This window comes from Diabrotica virgifera, chromosome 3, assembly GCF_917563875.1.
Source record: "Diabrotica virgifera virgifera chromosome 3, PGI_DIABVI_V3a".
NCBI lineage: Eukaryota > Metazoa > Arthropoda > Insecta > Coleoptera > Chrysomelidae > Diabrotica > Diabrotica virgifera.
The window spans coordinates 148,899,065-148,921,915 of NC_065445.1; the positions used below are offsets into that span (position 1 = coordinate 148,899,065).

The following is a 22,851-nucleotide window of genomic DNA, read 5'->3' on the forward strand; positions in this document are numbered from 1 at the left end:
CCCTCTAATCTGTTTGTATCAATTTAATACCTAAAACCTTCCAAACTCCAGAACATGACGTGCCTTAGCAGTGACACTGAGCACCAGGTGCTCCGGGGGTCGATTCTGATGGCGTATTCGTGTTTAACGACTCCAAAAATCTCCAAGTAATCTGTTTATATCAATTTAGTGCCGATCTCCCTCACACCTCTAGATGACGTGCTTTAGCAGTGACGCTAGACACCAGGTGCTCGGGGATCGGTTCTGATAACGTATTCGTGTTCAGCTTCCCCAAAAACCTCTGAGTAACAAAATGCTTTAGCAGTGACGCTAGACACCAGGTGCTCGGGGATCGGTTCTGATAACGTATTCGTGTTCAGCTTCCCCAAAAACCTCTGAGTAACAAAATCTGGGTATTAATATACTTATTTTGAGTATTATACTTAAGTTTATTCATTTTAGATGCATTTTATACATTTTAAAATGAAATTATGCATTTCCATCCATTTTTCTCTCGTAGAATTTTTTCCTGATATCATCCTGAATACAATACAAAAAGTTGCAAGTCTAGGTGCTGTATTTAAAAATCGATTTATTCCTGTTTTTATTGCTGAATGCCCTGGTCTACTCGCTGGACTAATAGATGTAGACATAACCCCACAATAGGAGTAATTTGTAGCGTCACACTTGTTTGACAAAAAAGTTAATTGTAACGAATATCAATATTGTTTGTTGTTTTTTATATTTCGTTTTTACCTTGTTATAAATTTATCAATATATATGAGTAACTAAAAAGTTTAACGTTTAATATCTTAAGGTTATAATACAGTGGGTGATCATATTATTAGAGCCACCTAGTAAAATTCAATGTTTTAGAGGAAGAGTATATAATTGAGCTGTATCATATATTAGTGCATTTGTTTCCATTTGACTGTCTTGTTACACTTTATGAAAGTGCAATAAATAGTCTTACAATAGTGGCAAGACGCATGTGTGGCAATGCGTGACTCAGATGCCATTGTTCGTCAGTGCTGCCCAGCCTAGCTTGCAACTCGTGTGCCTATTATTTTGTATTCTTGGTGTTTAGAATTTTAATAAACTGTGTGAGCTTCCATTGCTCTCTAGTGATATTCTGAGAGTCCTATATTATATTTTGTGAATTTAGTAAAAATTGCGCGTTCGTTACACTAGTGGTACCAGAAGATCATTGGAAATTCAAACACATCTCACCAAGGAAAATAGCAGAAATAAAAACTTAATATTCAATACTAATCACTCCAACAGAAACGTAGCATCCATTTCTTAAGTTTCAAAGGCAACGTGGACCGTATAAAGAAAAAACTTAAATACCATTATTGAACAAAAGTAATATTTTCTGAGGTGGCTCTAATAATATGATCACCCACTGTATATTATATTTAAGCGGTTATAATGTAAAAATTACACACAAATGAATGTAACTACAAAAAATGTACCAGCAGTGTTTGATTTATTGAATTAATTTGGAATGGTCGTCTGTGTCATTTGAAATTCAAATTTATATAGTACTTACGTTAAGCAGTAAAGTTTTGACCTTTTCTTTCCCAAGCAGTTGTAAGTTGTGTGTGCAAAAGTAATATTCAAATATTAACAGGTAAATATTAAATTCTTTATTTAAGAGAAATTATGGGTAATGTTTCAACTAAAACGTAAATAGGGAGGCCCTCTTTAATTTCACTTAATGATTTACGTACATTACGACTACATTATCATCATAAAGTGATTGGCATTTTGTGAATTTGTATATCATTCGGAGATTTATGAAATTTCTTGGAGTTTTCCCAATTTATTTCAATATTTAATTATATGAGCCATATTTCTCCAAATTGTACTAAAACTGCTTTTCGTACTCCGTTTTCTGATTATTTTTTAACATCCACCAGTTAATATTTTCTACAGTCACATCATTACCTGGTAGTTCTTATTTTTATTTCCTTGTGAGATATTTTGAGAATTATTTTTATACTTTTATATGTGACGTTGGCATTTTCTTGTTTAGAAAACTATATTCTTAATCGCCATACATACAACTTGGTATCGTTCTATAGAAAGTGCTAACTCACTGTTTGAAAACTGAGTAGGTAAGTCACGGGTTAAATTCCGACAGAGAGTATAAACTTTTCTATTAAATAAAAAGAATATTATTTAAAAACAAAATAAATTTTTTAAGAATAAAATTCCCATCTTCATCAGACTTCACCTAATAAAAATGAAATAACCTTTCATAGCTATTGCAGATAATATATTGCAGATATGTAAACAATTTTTTGGCTTATAAACAAATAGAAGAATAATATAGTAATTATTAGATTAAATTAAATTCAGAAAACGACGTTGGAGAAGACTCGGTGAATCGCCGTTTATGTACCAAGTCAGTAAAGTGACTCTTTATCGAACTAGTCTGATATTACTAGCAGAGAGAGCGAAGCCAGCGAGGCGAGTAACAGACGAGTTCGATAAAGAGTCTTTACTGACGTGGTGCATACAAAATTTTACGCCAATCATAAAAAACATTAACACTTACTTAATTAGATCCTTCTAATGAGAAAAAAGAGTGTGTGTAGGTACTTTGTACGCTGTATGTACTTTGTACGCACGTAAGAAGTTATACTTAAATAATTATTATGATTTCAACGAAATAAATATTTATTTAAACATTAAACTAATTTTAATACTTAAAATAATACCAAAATTTGCAAATAACGTTAATAGTTACTTCATTTTTTATGAACTGTAGCCTCCCCGCAATTACTTTCCCTTGATGAATCGGACAAAATCTAAATAAAAATATTTACTAAGAAATTATCAGTAAATATCTATCACTGTCCTATACAGGATGTCCCGGAAAATAGTGCGTTCCTTAAAATTGTGGGTAGAATGCACCATTTAAAAGAAAACTTTCTTATAAATTTTTTTTCTAAATCTGTTGCCTCAAAAATTAAAATAATGTCTTTTACTAAAATTTACATTTGGCAACCCGGCAGTTTTATTTATGTTGACATAGCGAAGATATTTAATATTGTAAACACAAACAGTCATATCATAATTACCTGTAACCCGAGAATACATCGTATTGTTGTGGTATTGTCATGATTTCGATCGCAAGTATCATGGTAATGACGTAATACCTATAGTGTATAATTAGTGCAAGATTTAGGTACACCAAGGCGATTTACCTCAAAGCTTAACGATTTGTAGATGGTTTCAATACAAAATGTGTAACGTGTTGTGTGCAGATAAAGCTTGTTTTACGAGAAATGGTGTTTTTCTGTTTTACTTTAATAATGCCAAAAGTATTAATGTACGGGCTGGGATTATTAGTAATCATCTGATTGAACCACGCGAACTTCCCAGAAGATTAAATGGAGAAGTGTAATACTCAAATTTTTTTGTAACATGTTCTACCGATAAATACTTCTTGAAGACGTAGTTTGATTGAGTTGATTGTAATAAAAATTTTTCTTGTAAGTTAAAACACTATACAAACCTTATTTATTAGATATTTAATAAACACAAATATTATGCTGTTTTTCTATCACTGTTATCAGTATTTTATCAATACATAATATTATGCCTAATGGTCGATGATTCATGATAGTTGAGTCACAGTTTTTTTGCTCATACGAATTGTTGTATAAACCTATATACTGTGGTTGAGTTCCAGTAAAATTATTTTTACACAGAAGAAGGAACGCAGCGTTGCCGGCTGTATTTGCATTTCTGTGGACATTAATCAAATGCATTAAAATTATTAAATTTTTTTTAACTGTTGACTTTACAAAAAAATGTTATCTGACTTTTTTCTCTAAATGGTGCACTTAGCCCGTACCTTAAAGGAACGCACTATTTTCCGGGACACCCTTTATATAATCGAATTAACCAAAACGTCATTTCACACTTTATTTGCATTAATACCTAACTCAATGCAGGATGGCCGGTTTCGATATTCAATCGTTAGTTGTTATCAATATTGAATACCAAATTACTAAAGCTGTAAAGTTTTGATTTATGTTGTATGAATATAATTGCAAAATACTACAGAATTTCACTTTTTGGCATAATAGATATTTTAGATATTTATGTACCAAGTCAGGAAAATTACTCTTTATCGAACGAGTCTGATATTATGAGCAGAACGAGCGTAGCGAGCGAGGCGAATAACAGACGAGTTCGATAAAGAGTTTTTATTGACGTGATGCAAACAAAATTTTATCGCCAACAATTTGATAATGGTTTTAATTTACACACATTTACAATTTAAGACTTTTTTAAATTTTAGACGTAATAAAATTTCATGACAGTGATGACAGATGACTTTTGCATGATGGCTGCTTTCGATTTTTAGTCGATAGTTATCAATATTGAATAATTACTAAATCGGTAAAGTTTTGATTTATTTTATATGAATATAATTACAAAATACTACAGAATTTCACTTTTTGACATAAATTTAATTCACAATGTCTTATAAGTATTAACAGTAAATTGTAAGTTAACTCAAATAAATAATCGATTACTGTCATCGACCACTTACATTCATTCTCGATTAATCGCGGCAGGTAAAAAAGTTCTTTTTTCAGTACAATAAAGTGTTACTTTACTGCCGCCAATGAGGGCAAATGAGTACAATAATTAAGATGCAAATTAAGATACCAAAATTGAAAATGCATTGAGCCCCATATAAAAATAACTTGATACGGGGGGCGACTCAAGTCAAAATAGAGTAGTTTTAAGAAAATGAATCATTTACGCGTAAAATTGCTTGCTAGCAAGTTTCGTTTTATCGGTGATAATTCCCCTACGCTGTCAACGATATCACTTTTTTATGTTTGAGTGTTAGATTACAACAAAAAATCCGTTGAATATATTTTTTATAATATCGAGTGTATTTTAATCTACTTCAACAATAATTTATGAAGAAGCATCAAAATATAATATTTATATGTTTAGTGTTACTATCTCAGACACTACTATACATTAGGTAGTTGTTGCTTCATACGGAAATTCTTTTTGATACAATTTTTTTTCTTCTTTTTATCAGATGTCGTAGAACTACTCCCACTATGTCATTTTATAACGCTGTTAAGGGCGTAGGCGCAAAATTTGCCAATGTGTTTTAAATGCATTTATTATTTTCGAGTCCTGATAAAACTAATAAGTATTTTTGAAAAATTTAAACACATAGGTAATGATATATATTTACGTTATTCAGCTACTGTAAGAGCCACGCCGCGACCCACCTGAAATCCGGCCGCGACCCACTAGTGGATCGCGACCCACCGGTTGGGGAACGCTGCTGTAACTTATTAAAATAAACATTATAGAAGTTTTTCAGGACTTTCGGCCCTCGGTAATAATGCAATATTTCATTATGTGTCTAAATGTTTTAAGAATACTTATTAGTTTTCTCAGGATTCGAAAAAAATGAATGCATTTTAAAACACATTGGCGCGAAATTTTGCGTCTACTCCCTTAATTCTGCCTCGTCTACAGATTTTTTTTTTTTTTTAATTTTTGCAGTGACGATATCTTCAAAATCAGACTCACTTTATTCTGGTACGTATTCTGAGCCGAAAAAGGTTCAGGTTCAGACATTTTCGCACAAAGCACACACTTCAAAACGAATGTATTAAGTATAACAAACAAAAAAAAAACGTCAAATACGGTTGCATCTAAAATAGCTCCAGAAAAAATTAATTTTTTAGTAGTTTAACTTAAATTAATTTTATAGTGGTTCTAATTATCATTGATAAGAAGTTTCAGTCCTATGGGTTAAACAGCCTAGGCTTCTTTTCACGGTGTTTAACTTTTGTGTGAACAGTTTAAAATTTGGCCATGGTTAAACGTACCTAAATATTTGACATTCAGCTCGCAGTTTTTGTGACAATTAAAACATTTAAATTTCATCGTGGGTAAAAACATTTACATATTGTAGAATAGTGATACAAAAGTGAAAATATTCTCCCCAGATGGGGGAGAATATAAAAAAGACGCCAGTGTGCGAACTAAATACTGCTGAAGTTATTAGTGATAGTAATCAAGACATGGATACAGGAACTATCACCACAAATTCTTCTGCTACAAGGGAGGTAAAACTTTTTAATATTAATTGTAATAGTTACGACTTTCAAAATTGTTGTGTTTATGTTGAGAAGACCAATGATCAGAATATTTCCCGTTTGCATCCAATGGTTGTTGCAGATATTTTACATCAAAAATTAAAGATTAATAATATTAAGCAAATTAAAAGTATAGGAAGAAACCGTGTTAAAGTAATCCTCAAATCTATTTTGGATGCAAACAATTTAGTCAATAATAGTCACTTAAAGGACGATAATTTAAAAGCGTACATTCCAAATCACCTCTTGGAAATCAAAGGACTGATACGCGATGTTGATACCAAATATAATATTGACTATTTGAAAAAATATATGAGCTCTAGTTCACCAATTATTGATATTAAAAGAATGCACAGAAAAGTAGAAAAGGATGGAAATACAGAATACGTCCCTAGACGTAATGTTATAATTACTTTTGAAGGCAATTGTTTGCCAAACTATGTTGTGATAAATTATGTATTTTTCCAAGTGGAAAAATTGTTGGGTAAAGTGACGCAATGTTATAAATGCCTCAAATATGGACATATTTCTAGACAGTGTAAAGGTACACAGGAATACTGTATACAATGTGGACAAATTAAAAATGACATACATACATGTGATGAAACAAAAAAGTATTGCATACACTGTAAAACTGATAAGCATATATCGATCTCTAAAAACTGTCCTTTTTTCGAACATCAAAAAAAAATAAAACATATCATGATTGAACATAAAATCTCATATTTGGAGGCAAAAAATTTGAGTGACTCATCATTTTCTGGTCTTATTTCTAATAACAGATTTGAAATATTGTCAAATTCAGACAAAGAATTTCCAAAATTAACTAACTCCTCTGAAGTTAGTACATCTCCTTATTTCAAGCCATTGAGGCCTCACCTACAGAAACCCAAAAGTTTTAGCCAACCAAGCTGTAGTACATCAAGCACTGAGTATAGTGCAAATAAAAAAAGAAAAGTATCATCTCCAACTTCCGAAGATCCTACACCATATCTCATCCCTTTCAGATTTGGACCGTCTCAACCTTTACCTCCCTTAAATAAGGAAAGTTTTCCTAATACAGACAATGATAAAAATAAGTTAGTAGATTCCTTAGTACTTCTTTTCTCAAGTTTTATTCAAAATATTAATTGTTTAGAAGAGGCAAAATCACTTGACATGAATTTGTTAGCCAAAGGTATTAATAATGTTCTAGATAATATTTTAAAAAATAACTCATCTAATGACGAACAAATCTAAACTCAAAATAATACAATGGAATGCTCGATCAGCTGTTGCTAACAAAAACAGCCTTATTAACTTTTTAATAACCGAAGATATTGACATAGCTTTAATAAGTGAAACTTGGTTTAAACGGGATGTTGTATATATTTATAGAGGTTATAATGTGATACGCGAAGATCGCGATGACGGCTATTCTGGAGTTGCTATTTTAATTAAAACTGGTATTCCTTTTGAGCGCATAACAATTAAAAAAAATTATATTCAAGACTTGCTTGCTTGTGGTATTAAAATCAACTATAAACAAAGTTATTTAAGTCTACTCTCTGTATATAGGTGCCCAAAAACTAAAACCAAAACCGAAGATTGGGATAAGTTATTTTCTCAACTAAAACACCCTTGTATCATTGGAGGAGATATGAATGCACATAATTCTTTGTGGGGCTCATATAAAAATGATAATATAGGCCATCAAATTGTGGAGACAATTCAGAATTTAGATTATGTAGTAATGAATAATGGACAACCAACTTGCCAAACGAGTCCAGGAAACTCAGATTCCATGATTGATGTCACGTTTTGCTCACCATCCCTTTTTGATAAAACTTCGTGGTCTGTAGATCTTGATACCTTGGGATCAAATCATTTCATTATAAAGGTTGTGATCGATGTCTTGGGAACTAATGCTAATACCATTTATCCCAGTACTAAGTGGAACATTAAAAAAGCAAATTGGTCATTATACTCTCAGCTTGTTGATACCTTATTAAACGAAAAACCTCACACATCCTTAAATACCCAAGAAAAATATAATTTCCTTATTGACTGTATTAATGAAGCTTCTAAACAATCTATTTCTGAATATAAACCATTTAAATGCAAACGGACTCCCCCTCCGTGGTGGGATTCGGAATGTGATCAATCCGTTGCAGAAAGAAAGAAGGCATTAATAAACTATAAAAACAATTCTTCTCCTGAAAATTTTTGTAAATGCAAAGAAGTAAATGCTCGTGTCAAAAAATTCCTGAAATTAAAGGCCAAACAAAGTTGGGTTGCATGGTGTTCAAAATTAAATAAACAAACTCCATCTAGTCTTATTTGGAATCAAGCAAGAAAAATGAATAGGAAAAAAGTTAATTTTTCATTACCTCTAAGTAATTCATGGGTAGACGATTTTTTCGATAAAATAGCTCCACCTTACGTAAATAACCAGTTAGATGTTATTAATTCTAAAACGCTTCCATCTGATCAGAATCATTTTCTCCTTACACCTTTTTCGAGAACTGAATTAGAATTTGCCCTTGATAATCGCGTTAGTACCTCACCAGGATACGATGCAATCAAATATCCTATGATACAACATTTACCAGATAACGCAAAACAATTACTTTTAAATATATTTGACCAGATAATTATTGAAGGCAACAGCATAATAGATTTTAAGCGTATTATAGTCGTTCCTATTCCCAAACCGGGGAAAGACCCTAAATTAGCTGAAGCTTACCGACCGATATCATTATTATCATGTATATTGAAGACTCTCGAACGGATGGTTAAGATTAGGTTGGATTGGTGGCTAAGGGATCAAAATCCTTTACCCGCTAACCAACATGGTTTTAAAAAAGGTTATGGAACTTTAGATTCCTTAACAACTCTTGTTGTAGACATTCAGAACAGTTTTTCCAGGAACAGTTATGTGCCCGCTTTATTTTTAGATATCGAAGGTGCTTATGACTCTGTCTCTCTTTCAATTCTCCAAGAAAAAATGACTACATTTTTTAATATTCCATCACAGTTTGCTTCTAACATTGTAAACCTGTACAAAAATAGAATAATTTATTTAAAAAATAATCATACTCTTATAGGCCCTAGACTTAATAATAAAGGATTACCTCAGGGCTCCGTTTTGAGCCCTATTTTATTTAACATTTACACAGCAGATCTACACAACATCACTATTAACAATATTGCATTTAATGTTGTACAATATGCTGACGATTTCTGTTTGTACACAGAACACAAGAAATATCAGCAATCCATTGAAAACTTGAATAGTGTCTATGGTCTCCATAAAAAATGGTTTATTGAAAATGGCTTTGAATTATCATGCAGTAAATCACAAGTTTGTTTATTTACCAGACATAACTTTCCTAATATTAGCACAATCACCTTAGGTGGGCATAAATTTTCTTTTAAAAATAAAATTAAATATCTTGGAATGATACTCGACCAAAAATTGACTTGGAAGTTACATATTGACGACATGTTGAACAGGTGTAATAAGGGAATAAACTTTCTTAAATCAATTAATAGAACTTGGTGGGGATCGGATGTTGAAGTAAGTTTATTATTTTATAAAGCTTACATACGATCTATTTTCGATTACGGCAGTGTTTTGTATGGATCAGCAAGTAATGCACTACTAAACAAAATCAACGTTTTACAGAATTCAGCCTTACGAATATGTCTAGGAGCTATGAGATCCACTCCAGTACAAGCTTTATATTTGGAAGCCTTGGAACCTCCTTTAAATCTAAGACGAAGTTTTTTGTCCAAAAAATATTTAATGAAAGTATACTTAATTAACCATCTTCTATACCAAAAAATAGTGACTTTAAGTTGCCATGATCTAACCAATAAATATTGGCAAAAAAAGAAATCTCCCTTACTGTGTGAAGCGTATAATCAAAATATAGTACTCTTAAAAAATATAGATAAAACGAACGACTTATTCAAAAACTACGCGTACTCTTCTTTCTTTTCTCCTACAGATATTATTGTACCAAATTATAGTGAAAACATATATTTAAATAAAAATATTCTTTTATCCATAACGAATAGTTACAATGAGTCAATAGCTCTATATACAGATGCGTCTAAATCTGCAGATGGAACTGGATGCGCCTTTTTTATACCATCGGGACATATAGAAAAGAAATTCAAACTGAAACCGGAGACTTCGATTTATACAGCAGAGGCTATTGCAATATATGAAGCTTTACTATTTGTAGCTGAATTTGATTTCGCCCATATTATAATTTTGTCTGACTCCTTAGCAGTATTGAAATCTCTTGGTAAATATGGACCCCCAAACATCCAAGACTGCCCATACATTTATAAAATTAAACATATTAAACAAAATCTTTTAACCAAAGGAATCAATGTACATTTTATCTGGATTAAAGCACACGCAGGATTTGAACATAATGAGTATGTCGACTTATTAGCCAAAGAAAGCGTTTCATCCGATACCAGTATTCTACATAAAATAACACTGACTGATAGTATAATCTCTTTTAAGTCAACACTGCATCGGGAGTGGAGCTACCAGTGGAAGGAATACTCTTTTGTGAATCAAAATAGATACTCGTTAATTCAGCCCGATATTCCCAAATTTCCTTGGTACAAGTCTTGTAGAGCTTCTAGAAAGTACATAACTTCTATTATTAGAGTACGATTCGGGCACGCATGTTATCCAAAGCATTTATTTAAAATACAGGTTTTGGATAATGATAAATGTGAGCATTGTGAAGAGGAAAGTGATTTAGATCATATATTTTTTGGTTGTTCTAAAAATACAATTTACTCATCTAAATTAATAAATGATTTATTAAAATGTAAAGTAGCAACTCCTTGGAATATACTATATTTATTATCACTTGGTTCTGTAGATGTATACAACTCTTTAATTAACTTTTTAAAAGACAGCAAATTATCATTATAATTCCCTTAAACATTTTTAATTAATACCTTTGGTAGTTAGTAGTTTTAGCTGTTAAGCTTAGTGTTACTTAATACCTTTTAGTTGTTATCTTTGTTTTAAATCTGTTTTGTATAACTTGATAACTTGTATTCCTTATGTGTCTGGCAGTATGACGGTAAGTCTAAGCCAAAATAATAAAAAAAAAAAAAAAAAAAAAAAAAAAAAAGTATAACAAACAAGCCAAGCGTATACTTATAAAATATGAATAATATTAACTACATATAACTAATTTTCGGAGTAGCAGAGTACAGGTTCAGACCTGTCCAAATAAGTCAAAACAAAAGGCGGTATGGTCTCAATTAGAATTGAAAATAAACACATTGCGTAATATGATATTCAAACTTCAAACTGTTTGAAGTTTGATTTCAAGTCAAACCTAAAGATATAGAAATCAAGTCAAGTCAAACTTTTTACAAGAAAAGTTTGGTTTTCAAGTCAAGTTTGTTGAGTAAAATCAAACTAATTTGACTTGATGCATATCTATCTACATGCCCCTACAGCGGATGATGGATAATGATATCAATTTTTAAGGTGCGTCCAGACTACTCGAGCTGCTACTTGTACTTGTACTTCTACTTGGAACTCGTGAAGCTTGTTGTACTTGTCCTTACTTTCACTTGACCGTCCACATAGACTTGTTTATTTGGAAAAATACTTGTAGTCCGGCGGTTCCAATGGAAGAGGGCGAGCTTGCGGCAGCCAGTGGGGCTTTTATTGTGATATATTCTCTGTTAAAAAAATGAAAATGAGAGAAAAAGACGGTGGTGGATGACGTCACTCTTTAAAGTCGAAGCGAATACAGTGGAAGTAACTTACTTGATGACCTTAATGTTGAAAATCTCCACTTTCATACATTTTGTAGAATGTCGCCTAGTAATTTTGAAAAACTGATAACTTTGATTGGTCCAAAAATCATTAAGAAAAACACAACATTTCGAAAATCAATTCCTGTAAAATAACTATTAGCTGTAACGCTAAGCTATTTAGCTTCAGGTGATTCGTACACCAGCTTAAGCTTTTTGTTTAAGTTTTCCAAGCAGTCAATTTCGCTTATTGTGCCAGGGGTATGCATTGCTTTATCAACTTGATAAAGTAGGCTGATATTTCATGTACAAAAAACGAAAATGTTTAAAGGCAAACCAGGGAGAATACAATTCATCGGTTCCTATTCCGGATTTATTATTTTGGGCAACTTTTTGGCTAGCCTTTCTGTAAGTTGCCAGTAGTGAAGTGATTTGGCGTTTAATCTCTTGCACATCTATATTCAGTTCCTGGGATATTTCCTTCCATGCATCGTTCATCTTATTTAGGATTTTATAAAATTTATTAGTATGTACTCTTCTACAAAACTGCGTGTTTTTTGTACAGCTTTATTAAATCAATCAGACTATCGTTATTCCACTCCATTTTAAACAGAAACCTGCACGATATGCATCATCATCATCATCATTTGGCTCTGCAACTCTATGTGAGTCTTGGCCGCGTTTACTATTTCCCTCCATTGTTGTCGGTCCTGAGCAGCTATTTCCCATTGCTGTACTCCCATTTTGCGTAGATCGCTGGCTACTGCGTCCTTCCATCTCTTTCTTGGTCGACCAACTGACCTTTTTCCATCTCGCCTTTCCCAGAATGTGGCGTTTAGAAGTCTTTCGTCACTTGATCTTAGCACGTGACCCGCCCATAGTATTCTGTTTGCTTTAATGTAGCGTACTATGTTTTCATCTCCGTATATTGTCTGGAGTTGATCATTGTGTCTTCTTATCCATTCTCCTGTTGTCTCTTCTCTGCACGGCCCATAGATAGTCCGCAGTATCTTTCTTTCAAGTACCAGTAATTTTGTTGTTTCCCGCTGATTCAGAGTCCATGTTTCGCTTCCATACGTTATTGTGGGACGAATCATTGTCTTATATACTCTTATTTTTGCTGGTCTTGAGAGTATTTTTGATTTAAGTAGGGTCCTTAATGAGTAATATGCCCTGTTTCCTGCAATGATCCTGGCTGCCACGTCCTTTTCATAGTTATTTTCAGATGTTTTCAGACTTCAAAATTGTATTCATTAATTGTTACGTTTTGTCTAACCCTTGGTCTTGGGTTCTTCGTAACCACCATGTACTTGGTCTTGTCCTCGTTGACCTTAAGACCAACTTCCTTGGCTCCGTTCTCGAATAGGGTGAAAACTTCTTTTGCATCTCTGGTTGATTGTGCAAATGTGTCCACGTCATCCGCAAAGGCTAATAGTATTTTTGATCCTTGGGCGGCAAATCCGTTTGTCAGTTGTGGCTGAGCTTTCCTTACTGCATGTTCCAGTGCGAAGGTAAACAGCAGGGGGACGAGAGGATCTTCTTTTCTAAGTCCGCTGTCAATGAGGAATTCCTCCGACGTGGTGCTGCCAATTCTGATTCGTACGGAAGCGTTCTCCGTGCTCACCTTTGCTAATCGTACCAGTTTTCTAGGTGCTCCCATTTCTACCATAGTCTCCCACAATGCTTCTCTGCTAACAGAATCGTAAGCTTGTTTGAAGTCTACGAAGATTTGGTGTACATCGCGGTTGAATTCCCAGTTTTTTTCCAACACCTTGCGTAGGACGAAGATCTGGTCTATAGTCGACCCTCCCGATCTGAATCGGCTTTGGTAGTCGCCTATTATTTCCTCTGTGTATGGAGTTAGTCTTCTAAACAGTATTATGGATATAATCTTGTATGTTGTATTAATTAACGATATTCCTCTATAGTTCCGACATATTTGTTTGTCTCCCTTCTTGTGAATAGGTATTATATGGCTTTCATGCCAGTGTTCGGTATTTCTTCTCTTTCCCAGACTTCTCTTATAATATAATATATCTCAAGGTGTAGTTTGTCTCCCCCTTTTTTAGTAGTTCCGCCTGTATGCTGTCTGGGCCTGGGGCTTTATGGTTTTTTAGGGACGAAATTTCGGACTTTACTTCAGCTAGTGTGGGCCCTGGTATTTCAGGTTCGGCTAACTGGTACTGTCTTTGTGGGGTTTTCTGTATTTAAAAGGTGCTCAAAATACTTTCTCCATTGGCGGCTTATCTCTTCGTCGTCTGTGAGCAATTGTCCTGCATCGTCTTTTATAAATCTTGGGCTGTTGATCGTGTTGCCCGTCATTGTTTTTAGGTCCCTATAAAACTGTCTAGACTGACCATTTCTATGTTCCTCCTCGAGTTGCTGTATTCGTGCTTCTAGGTACTGTTTCTTTTTTCTTCTCAAAAGTCTTCTCGTTTGAGTCCTTACTCTGTTGTAGTCTTCCCTGTTCTCTTCTGTAGGTCGTGTTAGTAACTCCAGCCTCTTGATTGCTTTCTGCTGTAAGCTTTGTTCGCACTCCTGGTCAAACCACTGGTTTTTCTTCTTGTTATTCCTTTGTTTCCCTATAGTTTCCGCTGCGGCGCTTTCTATGGTGTTTGTTATATTTTGCCATTTCTGGTCTATGGTCAATACTGGTGTTGATGTTTCTTCTTCCTCAAGTGTCTGCAATTTATTTTGGATCAGTGATCAGCACGATATGCACACCCGATTAATACAAGTCATATAAGTACACAAAACGCGAAAATTGTTGTCCAAATAAACTCGCAAGCTTACGCGAATTTCCTTTGATGTACCGACACCCGCCGAAACCTTGCGAGTATCTTACTTGTGTGGCTTGCGCTGCTCTGACTCCGGCTCGTCGCGACGTACACATAAAGGCGGGTATAGGTACATATGCGCTCTGCTCGGTGTGCGAACCGCTCGCGCGCAGCATGTTTGTCAGATTAGTACGTGTTTTCAAGTGGCGTGCAAACGGCACGCACACGGCGCACCACGATCTAACTTCTGTCGGTTTTTCAACAAACGCTTTGATGGTTTGCAATACGTATTTGGACGGGTTTGCGAGTGGTTTGTTGATTTTGGCGCGCCTGACTTGAATATTTGTTAGTAATGGAGTGGTCGGAAGGAAATATCAAAATTATTGATGTTTAAAGTGGAAAATCATTATTGTGGGATCCTCAACAAAGAACCATTTTTTAATAAACAACTTAAAGCCGGTATCTGAAGGGAAATAGAAGCTGAAATAAAAAATCTACATGCGGACCAATGTAAAAAAGGTCATTTCATTGTTGTCTTCTTACCGGCGTGAGAAATACAAAATAAGATTTACTATTTTATTTGGGCATACGCCACACTTCGAGTTTGAAATCAAGTTTACTTGACGTTTCGACTTTCACTTCGGAAATAGTTCTACTTTCAAAAATTTCACTATCAAAATACTTTCATCTACTATCAAAAAACATTCATAAACTAAAAATCTAACTTTTTTCTGGTGAAGCAACGCAGTTGAAACAAGCAGATATATTATAATTGTGTCACCGGAAAGCGAAAAAGGTGACGCACAACTTGGAAGAACCTATAGTTTTCTAACTTCGTTTCTGGTGAAGCAACGGAGTTGGAACAAGCAGATATATTATAATTGTGTCACCGGAAATCGAAAAAGGTGACGCAATACTTGGAAGAGCCTATAGTTTTCTAACTTCGCTTCTGGTGAAGCAACGGAGTTGGAACAAGCAGATATATTATAATTGTGTCACCGGAAATCGAAAAAGGTGACGCAATACTTGGAAGAGCCTATAGTTTTCTAACTTCGCTTCTGGTGAAGCAACGGAGTTGTAACAAGCAGATATATTATAATTGGGTCACCAGAAAGCGAAAAATGTAACGCATAACTTGGAAGAACCTATAGTTTTCTAACTTCGCTTCTGGTGAAGCAACGGAGTTGGAACAAGCAGATATATTATAATTGGGTCACCGGAAAGCGAAAAAGGTAACGCACAACTTGGAAGAGCCTATAGTTTTCTAATTTCGCTTCTGGTGAAGCAACGGAGTTGAAACAAGTAGATATATTATAATTGGGTCACCGGAAAGCGAAGAAGGTAACGCACAACTTGGAAGAACCTATAGTTTTCTAACTTCGTTTCTGGTGAAGCAACGCAGTTGAAACAAGTAGATATATTACAATTGTGTCACCGGAAAGCGAAAAAGTTAACACATGGCTTGGAAGAACCTATAGTTTTCTAACTTCGTTTCTGGTGAAGCTACGCAGTTGAAACAAGCAGATACATTACAATTGTGTCACCGGAAAGCGAAAAAGGTAGCAAACAACTTGGAAGAACCTATAGTTCTCTAGTTTTGTTTCTGGTAGTTTTCTGGTTGTAGGAACCAGCAGATATATTAAAATTGTGTCGCCGGAAAGCGAAAAAGGTAGTCCCTGAAATGTTCAGGACTGAAACAATCGCTTAGCGAAAGGCCATACGGGCGATAATTTACGGCGCCATAAGAGCAGTAAACCTGACGAGGCATTGGTTGACAAACCAATTGTAGATGAAATAGTTAGTCAACCAATGCCTCGTCAGGTTTACTGCTCTTATGGCGCCCTAAATTATCGCCTGTATGGCCTTTCGCTTAAAATTCGAGAATTTTTACGATTTTATATCAGGAGATCAGAAACGCGAAAGGGTTGACTTTCTTGGAAGATGATAAGTTCATTCGATTACATGAAATCAACTTTAACTTAAGAATATCCGAAACTCAGAAGAAAGAAAATCAGAGAATATCACAAAAATCATAAATAATTACAGTGAAATCTTCTGTTAGTGATCCCATAGTTAATAACGAAGAAAAAACCTCATGATTTGATCCCGACAAGGTAAACATTTGGTCTTACATTTAGTTTACTCTCAAAATCAACCCGAAACGTTTAAAATATTTTATTACAGATATTTTTACTGTTTATTTGAAACGTCAAATAAACTTGATTCAAACTCAAACTGTGGCTTATTCCACATAAAATAATAAATTGCATAAGATGCCATAAGAAAATATAGTTTCAGAATAATAGCAAAATAAGATGAAGTAGAAGTACAGGACAGAGACATGATTATCTACAATTACTAAACGTTCGTAAGTTTCCTCTGGATTGCAGAAGGTTCGTCAAAATGAAAAATTTTAACGAACAATAACCGCGCCACGAACGCGCGGCGCTCACACGGCGCGGAGTTCGCGACGCGGATATCTATCTCCGCCTTAATATAGGCAAGTCACAAGTAAAAGCCTGAGTACGAGCACGAACACGAGTAATCTGGACCCACCTTTACATATATTTCATATGAAAATGATGTAATGGGCTAATTAGAATAAATAAAGTATAAGTTTCTGTACTACAGAGTAATAAGTCATTTTCTGTATAAACTAGACATTATTAGGATATTATTAATAGTTTTTTAGATAATTATTATTATGGTATTATTAATAAACGTATGATAGAACACTAGGTTTGTGTAACCCCGTTAAACAAATACTTTATAAACAAATAAGTGTATTTGTGTAGTGCAGTGAATATATCTAGGAACCTATCAATTATAATTTATATATTAGGTCGGTACATATTTTTACTTCTGTTTAATATTTTTTTAATCAACATAATTCCAAATTTAGGTTCGTCAAAAAGGACTCTGTCGATACAACACTAGCATCTTTTTTCTTGGCAATTAAAAAATTTAAGATTTCTAAGGTACTTTATTGTTTATCTCTTACATATCACGTTCTTTATTCTGTTTTCTTGTAGATCTCTAATTTTTTTGTTAATATTTTTCTTTTTCTTTTTCTTCTTCTATGTAGGCTTTAAAACCTGTTTCTTCTTCAATATTAGCCTCCTAAATTGTTTAAATTATCGCACCATCTTTTTGTTGGTCGGCCAATATTTCTTCGTCTATTTGGTGACTTATCTCGTGCTATTCGTACTATCCTATCCTCTGCCATTCTACTAATGTGTTCGTTCCACTCCTGTCTCCATTTTGTCACCCATTCATTTATGTCTTCTACATTGCATGATCTTCTTATGTTTTCGCTTCTCTCCCTATCCAACAGACTTTTCCCTGATATTCGTCTAGAAGTATTTTCATATCTGTTGTTTCTAGTAGTCGTCTCGTTTTAGATGTGTCAGGTCTTGTCTCCGCCGTGTATGTCAATATAGGTCTAATTGCTGCTTTATAGATTCTTGCTTTTGTGTCTTGTATTGGGTGTTTGTTTTTCCAGATTGTGTCATTAAGAGATCCCACCGCTTTACTTGCTTTTGAGCTTTGTTGTACTTCTTCTTCAACATCTCGGTAACTGGTTATATCTATTCCCAGATATCTAAACCTTGCTTCCAGCTTTATTATTTTCCCTTCAATTTAGATTTTACATCGTAGTGGGTATTTAGATATTGTCATACATTTGGTTTTTTCTGCTGGTATCCTATTGTATTTCTTGGCTGTTGTATTGAAGATGTGTGTTAATCTTTGGAGATCGTCTTCTGCATCGGCGATTAATGCGGCGTCGCGGTCGTCTACATAACATAATATTTGGATTTATTCTTTCCCCATTTTGTAACCATTACCTTTACGTACTGCTTCTATTATTTCATCCATTATTATATTAAAGAGCAGTGGGCTTAACTAGTCACCTTGTCTGACTCCGCTTTGTACTGGTAAAAACTGTTAGTTTTCCATTTATCTTTGCCTGTATTCGATTATGGAAGTAAATATTTTCGATGGTTTGTATAATATTGACTGGTATGTTTCTTCTATACAGTAGGTGTAAGACGTCTTCGACTTGGATGCGATCGAAAGCCTTTGTTAAGTATATGAACATAGATATGCTGGTTTATTTTACTCTATGGCATTTTCTTACCAAATGAGCAGTCTTACCAAAAATATATCTACTATACCAACGAAAAAAGAGATACTGAAAAAAATACATCTTATGCAACGGCAAGTACTCAAACTGAAGAGCCCAAACGAATTCAGAATTCGAACCAAATGCAGAGCAAAAGCCAAAAATTACAAAAGTTAAAATGTCACTTTGTAGTTATTAGTAACTTGACCTCAATGTACACCCCTATACAAATAGTTCACTATATTAAAAGAAGCTAGGCATAAAGGAATATATTAGATATTATACACTCCTTAAAGATGCCGACACAACAACTGGCTCTTGGTTCAAAATAGGTATAAAATCTACATACATCTATTAACTTATTATTTAATAAGGAAATTTGGCCACTTGGTGTTAACATTAAATGGTCTATAGAATCTTCCTATTCTGAATCAACGCTTTCATCTGAGTCACATAAGAATCCAAAGAATCTCAGAAGCCCTGTCACCTTGGAAAATTAAATTACCATTTCACGCAAGAACAAAGATGAAGTAGGAAACACAAACATACGTACAGACAAGCAGGCCATCGAAGTTTTTAAATCTAAGAATCCGTTCCATTCGCCTATAAATTTCATTAAGAAAGATACTTTAGAACCATCGATAAATCTGGATCCTTTGACCCCACCAAGAGTTAGATTAACCAATAACTCGAATAGTCGATATCTTCTAGCCAGATTAAGAGAACCGGATATCTTAAAAGCCATTAAACTTCAACTGGCTTTTCTATACGACCAACCTGCTTCAGTGTTTTATGATGGATTTACCAACACAAGCGTAAACTATTTTGGCTTCAGAGGAACTTCCTACTAAGACTGAAGATATACGAAAAATTCTGCTAGAATTTAACAATGACTATGGAATTAGTCCAGATGAGGTGGAAGCTGATCTAGCTGCTTTTAGGTCCTTTCTCACTTCTGAAAGAATTATACACCTGCAAAGATCAAGGGAATGTCACCGAAATTACTATTCCGCTGTCTCTCCAAAACGAAATTATTAAACATCACGAAGTAACGAAGTACAAAACTCAAAGAAGTACCACAAAAATTTTTTATATTAAAAGGTCATACAAGAACGCGTTTCAGCTCATCACGAGCCATCATCAGCTTAAAATACAGGAACAAAACAAAGGACTGACCTACAATGTAATATTAAAAAGTATTAAACGTGAGAAATAAACATGTGGTGACACCGACCACCTAAGTTAAGGAACTTACCAGACCAGGAAGGAGGAAGTAATAATTTTTGTGGTACTTCTTCGTGTTTTTGTACTTCGTTACCTCGAGACCACATTTGAGAAATATGGATACTTCTGCAGGTTCACCTGTAGCTTTCGTAATTTCCAAAATTTATGCTTAACCTCTGAGTGGCGCTTTCCTGCTATGGACGTGAATAATAATTTCAGTGATTTTTTAGATAAGCTTGTCTGTATCTTAGATAAAGCATTTCCTTTAATTACAATTAAGCCAAAATATCGCAAACCCTGGGGTACTACTAGTTACCGGATATCTTTCAAGAATATGCGTTATCTACTCTACATCAAGAAATTTACTACCAACGTCTCTATCACTGAATATATCACCAAGTACAGGGCAACTATCTTAAACTTATAAAATCAGCTAAAAATCAGTCTACTACCAAAACCGTCTGAGAACCTCTAAAAGTGTTGCAAAATAAACTTGGTCCGTAATAAACGATCTTCGAAATAAAACCCACACTGCTCAAACATTTTCCCTTCCAGACCCTGAAAATCTAAACGAATACTTTGTTAATGTCAGCAAAAATATTACATCAACTATTTTGCCACAACAAGAACCCATTTCCTATCTCCCTAATTCAAGGAAAGGTCTCGAATTCATTCTTTATAAAACCAGTCCATAAATATGAACTGATCCAAACATTCAATAGTATCAAAAGCAAATCTTCCTGTAGTACTGATGGTCTATCGATAAACATGTTTTCTAATCTCCCAGAAAATGTGTTGGAAGTCCTCAACTCACTAATTAATGATTGATTTAAGAAAGGTACATTTACAGAGTGCCTAAAGACAGCCATCATTATTCCTCTTCATAAGGGTGCTCTCCAAAATTATTGAGAGACTCATAATAGTCTAAGAGCTAGAGCCAAAAAATCATCGTCGTAAGTAATATGGAGTCTGGCGTGTGAAATGTGTCTGTTGTATATTGATAATTATGACCCATTTCAGGCTAACACCTCAGTGGATACAGGAAGTAGCAATAAGGGATGAAAGGGGAAAGTTAGTGTAATCTTTAAACGTTTTCACCTCCTATTTTGTTAAACCTTCATCGATTTGCATGAAAATTGGTGACTAGTTAGAGCATACCTCAGGAAATAAAAATGATTTGGTGCCAACTTGCACTTTTACCCTGGGGGTTGATACCACCCCTTCTCGGGGGTGAAAACGATTTTATTAAAAATAACCCCACAAATCGATAAGAGGGACAAATTATAAGAAAAATTTGTTATATCATGTTATTAAAATAAATCAACACTTTTTGAGTTATTAAAGATCAAAATGTTGTCTGTTTAAGAGCACATGCGTAAAGTTACGGATGATAAAAAGAACATATTAATTAATTGTATGTTACTAAAATATTATTTTTATATTATTTCGATATTATAAATTTAGCAAAAGTGTATTCGAATATGTCAAATGTACCCACTATTGGACACCCCCAGTTTCTGGAAATATTCAGTTTATAATGAAAAAAAAATCAATTAAACATCGAAATAATATAAAAATAATATATTACTAACATACAATTAATTAATATGTTCTTTTTATCATCCGCAACTTCACGCATATGCTCTTAAATAGACAAATCTTTGACCTTTAATAACTCAAAAAGTATTGATTTATTTTAATAACATGATATAACAAATTTTACTTAAAATTTGTCCCTCTATCGATTTGTGGGGTTATTTTTAATAAAATAGTTTTCACCCGCGGGAAGGGGTGGTATTCACCACCAGGGTAAAAGTGCAAGTGGCACCAAATTAGATTTGTTTCTTGAGGTATGCTCTAACTAGTCACCAATTTTCATGCAAATCGATGGAGGTTTAACAAAATAGGAGGTGAAAACATTTAATGACTGTACTAACTTTCCCCCTTCATCCCTTATTGCTACTTCCTGTATCCACTGAGGTGTCAGCCTGAAAGAAGTCATAATTGTCAATATATAATGGACACATTTCACCGGAAAAACTCCATATTACTTATGACGATGATTTTTCGGCTCTAGCTCTCCGTCTATAAAAGCCCGACTTATGTCATTTCTCGTTGAAAACAACATTTTATCACAAAATCAGTTCGGCTTTTTGAATAATAAATGCACCACTGATGCAATGTTTTCTGTACTACATGAGGTTTATCAAGCACTCAACAATAATCTTCACACTGCCACAGTTTTTTGTGACTACGCCAAAGCTTTTGATTGTATAAGTCACAATATTTTGATAAAAAAACTTTTCTACGGAATTCGAGGTATTTCTTTAAATTGGTCCCAATCTTACTTGGATGGTAGGAAACAACTGGTTAGAGCAAACGGTACAGACTCTAATCTCAAAAACATTGTGTGTGGGGTACATCAAGGTTCAGTATTGGGTCCTCTACCTTTCCTTATCTTTATTAATGACCTCACTAGTTTAAAAATCGATGGAAAAATCTTTCTTTTTGCTGATGATATCAGTATCACTTGGAGCAACTCAAATACTGCAATTCTTCATGCTACTATAACTTCTGATCTACTTACAATAAAAACCTGGTATGACTCTATAGTCCAGAGAAATAAGGTTTTTGTCGGGACATTTGAGCAGCCAGGTTGCAAATGGGTTTTTTGGGTACTATATACCTAATACATTATAAATACAAAAATGCCCGTCACAGTTCGGACGATAATTTTAGTTATTAACAAACAAGGGTCAAAAATGGTAGCTTTTTCGTTTAAATATCTACAGGTATAAATAGG

At 34.0% G+C, this 22,851-nt stretch overlaps 1 protein-coding gene across 2 annotated transcripts in view; it reads left to right on the forward strand.

Moving 5' to 3' along the window:
* Positions 1-1,446: 1,446 nt before the first annotated feature.
* The window catches only part of LOC114335458 (alpha-tocopherol transfer protein-like), a 128,530-nt gene continuing 107,125 nt past the window's right edge, over positions 1,447-22,851 (forward strand). Inside the window, exon 1 of one of the 2 annotated variants that reach the window (XM_050645594.1) lies at positions 1,447-1,612. The gene's annotated coding sequence lies outside the window, so the exon portion shown is untranslated. The remainder of the gene's footprint in view (positions 1,613-22,851) is intronic. The other variant, XM_050645595.1, reaches the window with a different exon arrangement.